At 60.7% G+C, this 16000-nt stretch overlaps 2 long non-coding RNA genes across 3 annotated transcripts; both read right to left on the bottom strand.

The window, feature by feature from the left end:
- Positions 1–4627: 4627 nt before the first annotated feature.
- On the bottom strand, positions 4628–13525 carry LOC117099167. 2 transcript variants are annotated; one of them, XR_004443721.1, is made up of 3 exons: positions 13277–13525; positions 5601–5731; positions 4628–4811 (listed from the first exon to the last, which is right to left on the bottom strand). It is a non-coding gene; the product is annotated as an uncharacterized LOC117099167 (long non-coding RNA). The 2 variants fall into 2 exon arrangements; XR_004443722.1 differs by lacking the exon at positions 13277–13525 and adding an exon at positions 8616–8888.
- Positions 9026–10545, bottom strand: LOC117099168. Its single transcript, XR_004443723.1, has 2 exons — positions 9894–10545; positions 9026–9580 (listed from the first exon to the last, which is right to left on the bottom strand). It is a non-coding gene; the product is annotated as an uncharacterized LOC117099168 (long non-coding RNA).
- Positions 13526–16000: the final 2475 nt, after the last annotated feature.

Below are 16000 nucleotides of genomic sequence, written 5' to 3'. Positions count from 1 at the left end.
GTTCCCACTGTCTTAACCTTCTGCCCCTGTGTCTCCAAGGCTTGCTCTGTCACTTTCTTTGAGTCTCCGCCCCAATATCCCTGGCTCAGGAAGCCTTCCGTGACCCTTCCTTATGCAAGAGCCACATGGCCATTGGCAACAGGCACCCGGACCCCATCCTGACACTGGTCCACCCTTGGCTTCCATTAGCACAGTCTCCCACTTTTCCCACTGTCTCATCACTGGCCCAGTGGGGTGCCTGGCACAGAGCAGGTGCCCTGAGGACTCTCAGAATTAGAGCCTAGGCTCCATCTGTCTCCACCCTGTTTCCTGTGCCCCGTCCCCCGCACGTGCCCGAGTTCTAGTGCTTCTTCCCCGTCCTCAGAATATCCGGGGAGCTCCGTCAGCAGAAAGCGAAGTAGCAGGTAGGGGGCCTCAGGTGCCTTCCTGGTGCTGCTGTTCAGGTCAGCCCTTGGCCAGGACTGTTGGGCTGAGAAGACCCCAGCAGGGCTCGGAGCCTTTCACCAGCCCAGCACAGGCTCTCTTGGCTGTGCTGCCGGGACAGCTCCCCAGAGTCAGAGTGCGCCCCTGCACCCCTGCGGCAGGAGGACAGCCAGAAGGCTTCCCTGCCCACTCTCTCGCTTGCATCTCGCCTGTCGACACAGAAGAGAGGTGCAGAACAGCCTTTGGTGAGATGGCCGGTGGTGCTGCTGTCTGGGGAGGAAGCCGCTTTCATTGTCTGAAGAGCAGTTCACTGGGGGCAAGAGAAACCATCTGATTTCTGTCCGGTCCTCTGCCTTCCTGGGGCAGGGCTCGCCGGTGAGGGAGGACTTTCCTGCTCACTGGGAGCCTCCGTGGTCCCCCACAGACACCCAAGTCCCCACAGTGGGGTTGGAGAAGACCTGGTCAGGCCCCTGGCCTTGTGGCTTATGTGCAGCAGATGATAAAGGCCCCATGAAGACACGTGCGCTCAGTGAGATGGCTGGAGAAGGCTGCTTCTACTGGAGGGATGGGGCTGAGGAGGAAACGAGGGAGTGGGGGACCCTCAGGGATCGGGGGGGGGGGGGGGGTGACAGGAAGCCCTGCCTGCTGGGGCCTGCACCCTCACCTCCACCCAAGGGGGCCCTGTCTTGTGAAGCTGCCCCAACAGCTGGCCTCAGAGGGCTTGTGGTCCAGCAGGCAGCACAGGGAGGACGTGGCAGAGGTGAAGAGCGGTGGTGTGTGTGCGGGGCGGCGGGTGGGGGATATTTGTGCCGGGCGGTGGGGGGTGTGTGTGTGGGTGACCGACGGGCCGGGTGTTTGTGCTGGGCGGTGGGGGCGTGTGTGCGGGGTGGCGGGGCGGGGGGTTGGTTTGTGTGGGGGCGGGCGGGGGCGTGTTTGTGCGGGACGGGGGTGTGTGTGCGGGGGCAGCGTGGGCGTGTGGGGGTGGCAGGGGTGTGTGTGGAGGGCTGCCGGGGAGTGTGTGGGGCGGCGGGGGATGGTGTGTGTGGAGTGGCGGGGGGAGCCTGGGTGGGGGGCAGCGGGTGGGAGGGGTGTGCGGGGCGGCCGGGGTGTGTGTGTGGGAGACCGACGTGGACCAGTGTTTGTGCTGGGCGATGGGGGTGTGTCTGCAGGGTGGCGGGCGGGCGGGGGGGTGTGCAGGGCGGCGTGGGGGGGATGTTTGTGCGGAGGCCGGTGGGGGCGTGTTTGTGCGGGGGCGGCGGGGGCGTGTGGGGGCGGCAGGGGGGTGTGTGCTGGGCAGGCGGGGAGTGTGGGGGGGTGTGTGTGCGGGGCGGTGGGGGCCTGTGGGGGTGGCAGCGGGTGGGAGGGGTGTGCAGGGTGGGAGTGTGTGTGTGCGGGGCGGCGGGGGCAGGCCCAGGGCCATGGCCTCCGGACCAGAAAGGCAGAGACTGACTTGGGCTGGGTTCTTTCCTTTTTTTTTTTTTTTTTTTTTTTTTGCCTTTTTTCCTAAATCGAGGTGAGATTCACATAACCTGACAGCAACCACTGTCAAGTGAACAACTCCGTGGCATTTAGCACATCCCGGGGCTGTGCGTCCGCGGAGACCAGCTCCCAAGCGGCCTTCGTCCCCGCCCACTGTCTCCCCTGCTTCCCAGTGGTCAGGATTCTCCGGGCAGCGCCTCCTCCATGCCCTGCGCCAGGCCCCCTCTTTGTTTTCTGAGTGCTGGTTCCTTCCTTCCATCATAATCCGTGGATGCATTTCAGGGTGTCGGTTTCGCTCCCATCCGTCCTAGAGAGAGGCTCCAGGAAAGCCCTGGCTGCTCCCACCGCCCCCTTGTTAGGGCCCTGCTCTGTGCCAACCTGAGCAGGCCGAGAGTGGAGCCGCTGAGCCAGCCCTTGCGATTGGGGGCTAAACTGGGCCCACCAGCCTCACCCTGGGCCCTGGGTGCAGCCCCAAACTTATAGAAGAAGCCAGGCCCAGTGTTTCACCAATTGGGGTTTTTGCCTGGTACCTCCAGCTTGGGGTTCAAATTGAGCCCATTGCCTCCCCTTTTTTTTTTACTAAAATAGTCCCGATCCTGTAGCCCCCAGGCTGCTCCAGGGGCCAGCCTCCTCCTACTGTAGGAAGTCAGCCCAGGAGCCCAGGGTGGTGCCTGCTGAGTCGTGGAGAAGAGCGAGGGGCCAGGGTCCCCAGAGCCCAGGGAACAAGGACTGTGCACAGCAGAATGGCCCAGAACACTGGACAGGGCCTCACCCACCTGTCCACCCAGAGACTGAGGCCACATTCCAGCCAAAGCCCCACTCGGAACATCAGGCCTTGGCAGGTCCCTGGGGAGTCCGCATTGAACACCACCCCTCGGGGTCCTGAGGCAGCTCCGGGGGAAGCCACCTCCGCTTTGGTTCTGGAGCCAGCTCCTAGAACGTGTGCAGTTTGCAAGGCCAAGCCCAGCTGGCCCCATCCCCACCACCAGCTGCACTGGGTGCGGTTCCACCCACCTGCAGGACAATGGGAGATGCAGGCAGGTGTTTGTGACTCTGCAAGGCCCTGCGTCTCCTGAAGAGCTGGACCTGGCCCCTGGTCACTCCCCCACTGCCATTTCTTTCTTTAGGGCGGTTATTCTAGTGAATGGGTTCAAAGCCTGGGCCAGACTGCCCTGGGCCCTCCACCCCTTGGGGGGTCCCCATCCTGTCTAGGATCCTGCTGGGTAACAGGGCACTTCCGTGGGCCTCAGATGCCAAGGACACCTGGCATCCTGGTGGCTGTTTTGGGCGTCACTGCTGTGACCACTGTGAAGCCAATGTGCTGATCCCGGCAGCTCGCGCCTCTACCTGCTGGGCTGACTTTTGAGGCCTGTGTCCACACCAGGCACTGGGCTGTGTGGAGGGGACAGGGCTAGCTCCAGGAGGCTGGAAGGACCCAGCTTGCCCTGCAGTGAAACTGTCCCTCTGTGCTCAGAGATGTCCCTCCCAGCCTGAGCTGCTGACCTCGCCCACTCCTCAGCTTTGGTCCCCCCACCCACACTGTTCCTTGCAGCACACTGGGCTCTCCCTGAGCTGCTGACATAGGGCCTTTGCACCCATAGCTCCTCTGCCAGCACCCCTGTCTCTCTGCAGGGGCAGGTGAGCTCCAGCTCATCCCCAAGGCCCAACTCAGGCCTTCAAGGAAGCTGTCTCTGAGCTCCCGTGGATCTCCCAGCACCAGGCTCCCTCCTCAGGGCCCTTGATGTAGCTGAACTTACATCCCCCCGCCCCCCTGGACGAGGAGGCACCACTTGCTGGAGCAGCCAGGAACCGGGTGGACACAGCAGAGACCTCTGCGGGTTCCCTGAAGGGCCAGATTTTGGGCCCAGCTGGCCCAGAGATTAAGTGGCCAGCAGGGCTGCAGGTGAGGCCCTCCATCCTTCTGGGGTATGTGGGTGGGCCGGCACCCCCGACTCCCAGGAGGGGCAGGAAGGCACCTGGCCCCGTTGAGAACAAGGTCACTGGCCCCTGCTCCTCTGGGGCTCCTGTTCTAGTAGCAGGGGTGGCAGGCTGGTTAAAAAAGAGACCCAGGTCTGCCATAGAGGAGGCAGGAGGTGGCGAAGGAAGAGGCTGGGCCAGGACTGCGTCTCAGAGCTGGCAGCTGAAGGGGAGCCTCTTGAGGTCTGGCTGCAGGGGAGAGGGCTCTATGAGACCCGCTGGGTTCTCTCCCTGGGGTCCAGTGAGGGTGGGAGTGGCGGTGGAGGGGCTGTGAAGGTGGAGCCAGAAGGAACGAGGAGAGCTGGGAGGGAAGAGGAGTGTTCAGACTGAGGTCGGGCAGGTGGGCCCGTGAAGGCCACCCTATGTCTTGGGATAGGGAAGATGAGGATGAATGGACTGCTGTGGCCATCCAGGTAGGGACAGGCAGTTGCTGCTGGGTTCTCAAGTGTCCAGGGGATCAGGGCCAGACTGGGCTTGGGTCAATGATGCAGGGATGGTCTCTATGACTGGACAAGGTCGCTGGGGGCTGGAGGTCACTTGGGGTAACCATTGCTCCAAATCCGCCCCCGGTTCCTGGTCCTGTCTTAACCTCTTGCATCTGGCCACAGCTGCTTTGCCCTCCTCCACCTTCTTCTAGTGGCTCTGGAGCCTCACTGTTCTCCTGGGCTTTCGCATCTCCTGGATGCACCTCTGCCCACCCTCCATCCCTGGAGATCCCCAGGGCAGAGCAGTTGCCTCTAGGAAAGGTGGAACCATTGGAATCACAGGGTCCCGAGGCCAGACCTGCTGAATCCAAATCTCAGGCAACCAGTGTGCACGATAGAGTCCACGATGGAGTCTGGGGGGCAGCTCCTGAGCCCAGCCTATCCTCTGCTCCAAGCTGTAGGTGCTGGGACCTGCTGGTGCCTGTGGAGGCGGCTCAGGATCTGGCCCTGGGAGGAAAGGGAGCCTCTTGGTCATCTGAAGGTGTTGTGGCGCAAGGGTGAGTGAGAGAGAAGAGCATCCTCCGCCCAGGGTGGCGGGAAGGTCCCCACCATGAGAAGAGGGACGTGGCATGTGGGGCCCCTCTGGGCTGGGGGTGCAGACAGTGCAGCACAGGTGCCAGCAGAGCCCTTTCCTCCAGGTGCCCACAGTCAGGCCACACTCCACCTGTCCACCCTGGCGCACCCCAGTGGGATGAATGCCACCCCCACGCCCTGCGCATAGGGACCTCTGGGGCGGGGAGGAGGCCCTGAGGTGTCCATGCTGCACCTCTGGCCTCCTACCAGCCAGTTTCATGGCCGTGTGTCTGCCAGGGTTCAGGGAACTCGGAAAGGCTGGAGGGGAGGCCGGGTCCCAGGAATGCATCCCAGAGCAATCCAGAGCATCTTGCAAAGGACCCAGTGCCTCTGTGCAGTGGAGAGATGGGGAAGTGGAGCATCGCCAGGGACTCAGGCTTCAATTCCGGAGTAACAACGAAGGGCCGGGAAGCCACCCTGCTGAGCGCCTGCCCAGATGCTGGGCTCGGGGCATTGCCCTGCTACTGCTAGAGCAGTGCCCCGAGCCCCCAGCAAGTGCAGCCAAACACTGCCCATTTCTGTGACCTTCGTGCCGGACGCCCAGGAATGCAGTGTCAGGAGAGAGAGAGCACTGGTGTCCCACCCCACCCTGCAGCTCACTCCCCTCCACCCCTGCAGCCTACCCATGCAAGCCCAGGGCTTCTCCAGGTACAGGGAGCTCACCTGGCTCCAGGCAGGGTGTGCCAGCAGGTGTGCAGGTGCACAGCCATCTGGAGGTGGCTGCTCTGTGACAGAACGGCCTCTGCTTTAGTGTCCATGGGGGAGGGTGTTTCCTGGTGCTTCTTACCTACAAGCTGAAGGACAGAAAAGGCAGCTGATGATCCCACATAAACCCCCTCACTTCCAAAAACCCTGGGCAGGGCACGTTTGCTTTTATTCTAATTCGCCTTACCAGGACCAGGACAGGAATGTCTGTCAGTTTCAAGTCCTGCTAATCTGCTGAAGCACTACTCTGTAATTGAAGCATGCATTTGCTTCAGAGATTCCTAAATTCCCCTAGAAAAGCAGCATCTGGGTGGGCCTGCAGCTCTGCCCCACTGAGAGGGTCTCACTTTCCTCAGTTTCTCTGGCCTGGGCCTGGTGTCATCTGGTAGACCCCGCTCCACTGGAGGCTGAACCAGGACCCAGTGTGTGCACCAGCACACCTGCACCGCGGGGGTCAACAGGGACCCCGGCAGCTCAGATGCGGGGTACATGGTGGGGTGGGTGGGGAGCGCTCACTGGCTTACAGACCAACCCGGCAGGCAGGCCCAGTGTGCTCCTGAGGGCAGAGCCAGGGTCTCCAAACCACCGGCCTCCCTTGTTTTGCTTTCCCCCTCGTCTCTGTAGTCCTGTGGTTAAAGTGAGGGCCGGGTGTCCTCATCTCGCAGCTGGAAGTCGCTGAAGGCTGGTCTGGAGATAGAGACCTGCTCATCTGGCCCCACACTGCTCCTGGAAAGCCTCCCTCTCTGGGCAGCCTCTGCTTCCCCGGGACCATCTTCTCTGGTGGACAGCAAGAGCTGAGGGGCACAGCACAGCTGACCAGCCAGAGGTCTGTATCCCTGTCCCCAGGAGGAAGCACCATTGCAGATGCTGACCCGAAAGCAAGAGTGTTGTGACCCAGGCCCAGGAAGGCTGGGGTGAGACCCTACTGTCCAGGCCCTGCACGGCCTCAGGCTGGGGCAGTTCGTCCAGGGAAAACAGACAGCAGGGATGGAGCTCGGGGGAGCTGCCTGCACGGTTGGATGTGGCTCCTTCCCTGCCACTTCTCAGCCTTGGTCTGGCCTGCCACAGTGGTGCCCACAGAGTCTTGGCGGAAAGAACAGAACATCCCACGGCCCTGAGCCAGGTCCCTGGAAGGATGGTGACCTGGGGCATCTGCTGTGCCCTGGGCCAGCTGGCATGGGCCTGGAGCGGGCTGCATCACCCTCTGAGGAGGAGGTCGGCTCCCACAGGGCCTGGGACATCTGTGGGCGCCTTGTCAGGCGAGTTTGGGTCTCTTTCGCAGAAGAAAACTGGGTGAGTATTTTGGTTCTTGTCAGTGGTTGCAAAGCCCGTGCCTCCCTCTGCTCCTGAATTAGGGCAGTACCGTTTTGGGTTCCGTATGCCCTCCCTCGGTTTAAACTGGATGCTCTAATCGTCTTCCTCTTTCGTCCTAAATTTCCCTCTAATGTTTTATGCAGCTGTAAAGCAGCTGCTGCCTCCTGCTCCAGAGAAGGCTGAGGGTCCGGCGGCTGCAATGACTCACCTCCTCCTGGGAGACACTGCAGAGCCCCTTGGCCAAGTCAGGCTCAGGGGACAGCCAGTGCCCTTTGCAGGACACATGTGAGAGCTGGGCTTGGGAAAGCCTTCAGCAGCAGCTAGAGGTTCCCAGGTAGAACAGACGGAAGGACGTCAAGGGGTCAGGTCCCAAACAGCAGGGCTGCCTTTCTGTGCCGTGTGTGTGTGTGTGTGTGTGTGTGTGTGTGTGTGTGTGTAGGGGGGGTAGTTGTTTTTTTGTTTGTTTGTTTTTGAGATGGAGTCTCACTCTGTCGCCCAGGCTAGAATGTAGTGGCACGATCTTGGCTCACTGCAACCTCCAACTTCCAGATTCAAGCAATTCTCCTGCCTCAGCCTCACAAGTAGCTGGGATTATAGGAGCCTGCCCCCACACCCAGCTAATTTTTGTGTTTTTCACAGAGACGGGGTTTCACCATGTTGGCCAGGCTGGTCTTGAACTCCTGACCTCAGGTGATTCACCCACCTTGGCCTCCCAAAGTGCTGGGATTACAGGCGTGAGCCACCATGCCCGGGCTGGGGGTGGGGTTAGTTGTAAGTCAGCGAGAGGCAAGCACAGCTCCCGTGGGACATCCTGCCCAGAAGACGCACTCGTGGAGGCCTCGGCTGGCCCTTGGCACAGTCATTCAGCAAGTGGGTGCTGAAGGCCTGCTATGCACGAAGCCCGGGGACCTGTGGGACAGCAGCCTGTTCTTTTGTTTGTTCATGTCAGGCTCAGAGCTCCCAGAGAGGGTCTAGCATCCTTCTACAGACTGACCCCTGGAGACACCCCCCACCCAGGATACATCCCTGAGAACAAGCCCCGGGAAAGGGTTTGGGCCACAGATGGCCTTGGTGCCCTGGCCCAAGGTCATCAGATCTGCCTCGGGCGGGGCCTGCAGCCAGCCCCTGGCACCTTCCCTTGAGGAGAGGGTCTGCCCAGTCTTGGCAGCAGGAACAGGGCACCAGCCTCCAGTGCTGCTCCTGTGATCCCATGGCCCCGACCCAGGCCCCGACCCAGGCCCTGGGAAGACAGTGACCCAGGAATCGGGAGCTCCCTGGCCCACTGTGGCAGCCACACCACAGGTGACGTCGGGAGTCCTCCCCGGAGTCCAGCCCCAGCCCTGGTTCCTCCTCCCGGAACTTCCCACCTGCGACAGAATGCCGGCCTAGGGCTTCCTTTGGGAAAAGCCAGTCTAGCGCCTCACTCCGCTGCAGGCTGTAGGCCCAGCCTCCCTGGGTTCCTGCCCCCTTATCTCACAGGAAGAGCTGGGCCCAGAGAGGGGCAGATGGCCACACTGCCCCACGAGGGGCCGCGGAGCCGCACCTCTTTCTGCCAATCAGCCCAGCGACCGGTGACCCCAAGTGTGGGGACCAGAAAGGGAGTGCTTGCCCGTCTGCGTTGGAAAGCAGACTTTTTCCCGGCGGGAACACGGGACTCACCTGCCAATGGCTGCCCAGGCAGAGGCTTCCCTGTTCCTCAAGGGGCCAGAGTCCCTCCATTCTTTGGGGGAACATCTGAGGGAACACGGGAAGGAGCTGTGGATGTGGAGGGCAGTAGGGCCAGGACGTAAGGCACGACAGTAGAAAACACTCGGGCACACAGATGCCACACACCCACACGCACGTACGTGCACACATACATGTACCAGGCACGCACCCCAGCCAGGTGAAGGAGGGTGGAGGTCAAACCAGGCTGCACTGAGCACCCGTGGTGGCTCAGCTCCAGTTGGCCCAGCTCCAGGCTGTGAGGAGAAGGGAGATGGTGGCATTCTTTAGGATGCTTTTATCCACTATGGGAGCAGGAAGACAGCCAGGGTTATCACAGCACAATTTGAAAAACATACAAATAATTCATGTCAGCATGATGTCAGGGTGTTGTAAATAATGAATCTACACTTAAAACCCAGATTGATAGCTTCAAAGGGCAGCTCCCACCCCTGGACAGGTAGGCAGGGCACAGAGCCAGCCCCTCTTGGTTCTGAGAAGCAAACTCAGAAGAGCTCAGGTCAGGGGAGCCCAGGGACCACCCTTGCTGGGAGGGAATGGGTGGAGCACAGCCCACGCAGTGAGCAGGGCCAAGGGTCTAGCAGCATCCAAATGTTGCCCAAAGGGGAGGGAGAGGGTACCAGCCTGCGTGTGCCTGCTCGGAAGAACTGGAAATCCACGTGTTCCTGTTCTGCAAATCCCTTCACCAGGGTGTCGGCCAACAGAGTGGGAAAAAAACCTCTCCTGAGCTGGGGGCAGGCCCAAGGTACTAGAGGCTCCCAGGAGGACTGGCCATGGCCACCCAGGTCAAGATGGCAGTCCCGGGCCTCGGTGGCCAGTCCTCGGCTGCAGACCCCAGTGAGGACAGGGACCTCACCACCCACTGCCCGGCATCTGAGGCAGCAGTGCCCCCGTTAAACCTGAGATGGCCGGGCGCAGTGGCTCACGCCTGCAATCCCAGCACTTTGGGAGGCTGAGGCGGGCGGATCACGAGGTCAGGAGATCGAGACCATCCGGGCTAACACGGTGAAACCCTGTCTCTACTAAAAATACAAAAAAAATTAGCCGGATGTGGTGGCGGGCACCTGTAGTCCCAGCTACTCGGGAGGCAGAGGCAGGAGAATGGCGTGAACCCGGGAGGTGGAGCTTGCAGTGAGCCGAGATCGCACCACTGTACTCCAGCCTGGGCGACAGAGCAAGACTCCGTCTCAAAAAAAAAAAAACCCAAAAAACCTGAGATGAACTTCTGTGGGTCTCTCGGGAAGGAGCCCCGCCTCAGCCTCTGGGCCCCCAGGACGATGACCGTCACTGAGTGGTGATGTCATGTCGCCCATCGGCCTCTTCTGCCTGTGGCCATACAACAGGCCCAGGCCTGTTCCATCCCGAGGGAGGTGGATCCTGACTGGAGCTGGCGGAGACTTATGGGCACACCCTGCCAAGGTGTGCCCGCTGGGACCTGGACCCAGCCCATCACGGCCCCTCTCCCTGTGCCATCCGCCAGCCCAGGCTTGACTGATCTTCCTATGAATATTCATACAGCGTTCTGCCGGGACCGTCGTTAATATTCTGAGAAAGCGGCACGAATGCTCGTCCCTACATTGTGAGCCATGGTCACCGTGCTGCTGATACGATGGTGGCTGTGGATGTTTCGGATGCAATTGTCAGGCCTCCAGGCTCGGGAGGGTGGGGGCAGCACCGCCATCTCCAGGCCCCACCAGCACCTGTCCTCTGACCACAGACCTCCCAGCCACCCCACCTGCCCCTGGCCTTCGCCTACCACCGTGTCCTTACCTGACCCAACCCCGATCAACGGCACCCTCCTCACCCCCCTCTTCCTCACCTATCCTGCCCCTGCTTCTCCTGCTCAGCCCTGGCCCCTCTCCCCACTCTGCATTTACCCCACACCCACAGCCCTCACAGGATGGGGACACCAAGGTCCTCGCATAAACCAAGCCCCTTTACAGAGCCCACTTCCCAAACAGAGCTGGCACCCTCCTCCCCTGGGCCCTGGGGCTGGATCAGCGCCTACCGGCTCACCAGGCCTGCCCCATGCCCTCAGCTAGAGGCAAACCCAAGCTCATGGGCGCAGCAAAGCCGGCAGGAGGGGCCCTGGGGGCTGTGGCTCACTCCTGCACGGCCCTCCTGCTGCCCTGAGAACCCCTTGGCCTCAGCTGTCCCCATTGGTCGGGTGGGGCTCTGTGGGGCCCCGCCCCACTGGCCCCTTCCAGTCTCCACCCAGGTCAGGACGGCAGGTGGCCCCAGCAGGGCCGGCCTGAGATGGAGAAACGCGGCCCCAACCTGGGCTATGGGGAGACTCTGGATGTGGCGGTGGATGCGCTGACGGGGCTTCGGATGTGACTATGTCCTGAGGGCTGATGGTAGCCTGAGAGCACCAAGACCCAGCTCTGCCTTCCGCCTCCCACGGGGCCTCTCCGCTGCAGGAGGCCGTACACGGACTACACCGGGAGGGGAAGCGGCCCCGCAGGGAGGGGGCGCCTGGCAGCCTGCCCGCCGCAGCAGCCTGCCACCCCGCCCCCAGGCGCAGTGCGGGCCACACACCTCGCGCCACAGCAGCCCTGCCAGAGCCCGTGTGACACAGCTGCCGGCATGCCCGGGCACGCTGCCCAGCTGGGCTGGGGGAGGGGCGCCGGGCCAGGAGCCGCTGAATCAGCTGCACCCGGACAGCCCCGCCTGGGCAAGGATGCTGGTGCGGCGGGGCGCTCTCTTTTGGGAACTGTCAGGAGGCGCGCCAGGCGGTGGGGTGGGGGGGTTTCTGGACTGTGGCGCTGCAGCCTGCTGCATGGGAAGTGCTGCTCACCGGGGCTGGGTGCAGGACAGCCCCTGCCTCCGAGGGCATGAGAGGAGGCCTGCAGGGAGGACCTGGGCAGAGAGGGACCCTTTCCTAAGGAGACCCATAAGGAAGAAGAGAAATGCACTGGCCTCTGCAGATCGAAGCACGTTTGTCTGCCCCAGAAAACGCTGAATCAGCACTCACAGCACTGCCAGGGCCCGCGCCCTCCTCCGATCGCAAGCTGGAGGGGACAGGCCCTTCCAAGGTCACAGAGCATCAATATCACCATCGACGCAGCGGCACCGGGGTCGTGCTCTGGTCCAGAGTGGGGGCCGCGCCTGGTCCTGCCACCCTTCCCGATCGGGGCTGTGTCTGGAGCCCAGCACCTTCCCCCTCAACCCCTGCTGTCCTGTCCTGCCCCCTGGGGAGGGGTGGGAGGTGGAAGACATTCCCGTGTTTGTGAGTTTGGGGTGGTTTTGCCTGTGGAGGCTGCACACAGGCGCTCTGCCAGGGCAGCCTTCCGAGGCCACCTGGTCCACCCTGCGCTGGGGATGGGACAGCACATGGCCCATCTTGACCGAGCATCTTAGACCTTCAAATCCCCAGCACCGCCCCCTTCCAGCCATTGCCTGCCCTCTGCTGGCTCCTCGGCTCGGATTCCGCTTTTCAGCAACAGCGACCCCCGGGCTGGTGCCCAAGCTGGTGTCCCCAAGTGGTGGACGGCAGGGAAACGGGGGCTCTGGGAGCCACTCAGCACAATCCCCGGGGCCAGGCACAGACTGAAAATCAGATCCCATTAAGTCAATAGCCCTGGCTGGCTTCGGTGGCTTCCTCCACACTCTGTGCCCGGCTGTGATTTCCTGACTCAGCAATCTGTCCAGCCTGAGATTGAGCCGCTCCCCACCTCCAGATCTCCCTCCCACCTGTCTCCACCCAGGGGCTGCCCTCCCCAGGGCCCCTCTGACTCCTCCCTCCCTGGCCCACCCAGCTCCCCCTCAGCTTCGCCCCTGCCTTGGGCTGGAGACCTTCTCTGTGGTTCAGGCTCAGGGATTGGTCCAGGGTCACCCTCCCTCCTGCATCCTCCAGGCTGAACACTGAGCTCTGGTGCCAGGCTCCTCACTCCCAAACCCATGACTCTCAAACCCACTACTGTCTCTGGGGGCCTCTCATCCAGCCAGTGCTGGGCAGCTCTGATTTCAGAACTTTCCCAGTACGTTGCTGACCTCCAGGCCAGTCTGCAGCTACCTCCACTTCCCCTCATCCCCAGGAGCAGCCAGCGGCCCTCCCTGCCCACACCTGTCCTTCCCAGCTCACCCAGGTCCGGCCGCCACCCGAGTCCCTGGGGCCACTTGCCTCCCTCACAGGCAACCTGGGCCACTGGCAGCGGGAGGGGAGCCGCTGTATGGACCAGCCACCTTGAAAGGATGGATCCTGTCTCCTAACCAGCTCCCAGTTCCCTCCAAAGTGGCTGCACATTGCCTGAGACCTCTGCAGGAGGCCACAGCGGCCATGTGCTTAGGTTCTGTCTCAACACCTTCCCAGTCCTCGACTCCTCACCACTGTTGGAAGCCCCTGGAAGCCTCCAGACATGTAGGTCACTCCTATGTTTTCAGACAGGTGGAGCTCACCACCAGCAAATCAGGCTGCTCTAAATGTGACGTTTCCGTGCAATGCCCTGATCCCCCGGCAGAGATCCTGGCATGTCTCCCTACCCAGCAGAAACACAGCTGCTGCTGGGGGTGCTCAGGCTGCCCAGGACGGACGGCCCCGGACATACAGCACCATCGGCGGTCCCTGGAGATCCCTCTCTGGGTGGCACCCTTACCAGTCACTGCAGCATGGTCTGGTCTGGGTGTCTGTCACTGTGGACAAAGGACCTGGGGACAACCTCCAGGTAGCTCCGGCCTTCCTTGGAGCCGTGGCCCCTGCACAGCTCAGCTGGTCATCTGGGACCTCAAGGGGAGAACGACTTTGAAAACAGCATCTGTCAAACAGGGGAAACGCCTGGTTAACACAGCCCAAGTTTGGCAGGTCTGCTGGGGAGCGGTCGCAAGCAGCTCCACCACCCCTCAGATCCCCCGCAGGGCTCTTCAGCCACCCAGAGGAGCTGGGTTAGAAGGGCTCCCGCAAGGCACACACTGTGGCCATGGGGAAGCTCCTTGGCTCTTGGAGCCTGTGACATGCCCCTGCCCAGGGAATGGCCTGAGCCTAGGAGGTTGAGGCTACAGTGAGCTGTGATTGTGGCCACTGCAGCCTTGGCAGCAAAGCGAGACCCCATCTCTTAAAAAAAAAAAAAAAAAAAAAGGAAAACTTTAAAAAAATGCCCTTGTTATAACCCAGCCATGAGTGGCTCCTTCTGTGGGAACTGCTTCCTTCCTTGGGTCTGATGAGACATTCAGTGGTCACGGTGGCGCCTGTCCCTGTACTCAGTGGTCCTGTGGGCTGGTGGCTCCTGTACACGGCAGTGCGGATGAGGCGTTCCCACTGCCGCGGGGAGTTCTATCAGATGGAGATGGCCCAGGCAGGGAACCACGGAAAACATGCCAAATCCACTGAAAACCAGAGTGAAGCCAGGTGGGGAGGGCCAGGGAAGGCAGGGGCCCTCCTGCAGCCTCTCTGGTGTGGGGCGTGGCCGGGTGTGACCAGTCAAGGGCATAGCCACCTTCACCCACGCCTGGCAAAGCAAAAAGACCAGGCCACTCTCCCAGGCCAAGCCTCACAGCGCCCGTTGGCTAACTGCCCCAGCTTTGTGTGCACAGGTAAGGCTGTGTATCCAGGCCCTGCGCCCACCTCAGGACTCGGCTGCGGCCTGGCATTCCCTGTGGGACACACAGAGTCCCCAGACCTTCGGATCAGAAGCCTGGTCTGGGAAGCAGTGCTCCACACCAAGCTCCAGCCCTGGGTTTGGTAAAACAAATGTCACCTTCCTAAGCTTTTCAGGGGCACACATTTTAGTAATGATTTCACGAACTCTGCCGTCAAAAACAAAATCCCAAAAGTTTGGTCAAACAGTTCCACAAAACTCTACAATGGATAGCTTGTTACCTAATGGAATCCGGAGTTTTCCTTTATCTTCTTGAGACGGGGTCTTGCTCTGTCACCCAGGCTGGAGAGCAGTGACAGAATCATGGTTCACTGTAGCCTCAACCCCTCCCCGGCCTGGGCTCAAACAATCCTCCCCGTTAAGCCTCCGGAGTAGCTGGAACTAGAGGTGAGCGCCACTCTACCTGACTCATTTAAAAATCTTTTTTTGTAGAGATAGGGTCTCCCGGCCGGGCGCGGTGGCTCAAGCCTGTAATCCCAGCACTTTGGGAGGCCGAGACGGGCGGATCACGAGGTCAGGAGATCGAGACCATCCTGGCTAACACAGTGAAACCCCGTCTCTAATAAAAAATACAAAAAACTAGCCGGGCGAGGTGGCGGGCGCCTGTAGTCCCAGCTACTCGGGAGGCTGAGACAGGAGAATGGCGGAAACCCGGGAGGCGGAGCTTGCAGTGAGCTGAGATCCGGCCACTGCACTCCAGCCTGGGCAACAAAGCAAGACTCTGCCTCAAAAAAAAAAAAAAAAAAAAAGCTAGGGTCTCCCTGTTGCCCAGGCTGATCTGGAACTCCTGGGCTCAAGCGATGCTCCCACCTGGGCCTCCCAAAGTGTTGGAATTACAAGTGTGAGCCACTGCACCCAGCTGGTTTCCCTTTAAGTGATACTTTCTGGCCATAATAACTGCCTGGGAGGAAATCGTTGTCATCTTCATGTTGTTAGAAACCTTTGCAAGTGAAAAAATGAGAAACATGAACTTCCTCCCTTCACACAAGCTAAGGAAGCCTTATACAAAGCAAAGATTCTAGAATAATATGAATAGCATGTCTCTCAATCTTCACACTGGTTTGTGCTTTAGAGACAGAGTCTCACTCTGTCACCCAGGCTGGAGTGCAGTGGTGCACTCACAGCTACTGCAGCCTCGGTCTCCTAGGCGCACACCACCACGGCCAGCTCATTTTTAAACTTTCTGTAGAGATGGGGTCTCACTCTGTTGCCCAGGCTGGTCTTGAACTCCTGGGCTCAAGTGATCCTCCTGCCTTAGCTTCCCAAAGTGCTGGGATTACCAGCGTGAGCCACTGCACCTGGCCTCACACCGTTTTTTTGAATAAATAAGAACTTTGGTTTTACTTTTCTTCCAACCTTTTTTTATGTGTGTGCATCTCCCCCTGCGGTGGATCGCGCTGTGCTCGCTCACAGCCCTGAGGTCTCTCTCCTTTCAGCAGCGTCGGAAACACCACCCCAGCTTTATTCTAAGACTCTGACCTAGGCCAGGTGGAGGGGCTCACGCCTGGAATCCTGGCACTTTGGGAGGCCGAGGCAGGTGAATCACCTGAAGTCAGGAGTTTGAGACCAGCCTGTTCAACATGGTGAAACTCCATCTCTACTAAAAACACAAAACTTAGCTGGGCGAGGTTGCAGGTGCCTGTAATCCCAGCTACTTGGGAGGCTGAGGCATGAGAATCACCTGAACCCGGGAGGTGGCGGCTGCAGTGAGTCAAGATCGCATCA

This window comes from Trachypithecus francoisi, unplaced genomic scaffold, assembly GCF_009764315.1.
Source record: "Trachypithecus francoisi isolate TF-2019V2 unplaced genomic scaffold, Tfra_2.0 Lachesis_group16, whole genome shotgun sequence".
Classification (NCBI taxonomy): Eukaryota; Metazoa; Chordata; class Mammalia; order Primates; family Cercopithecidae; genus Trachypithecus; species Trachypithecus francoisi.
This window is presented reverse-complemented; position numbering and strand designations above follow the sequence as displayed.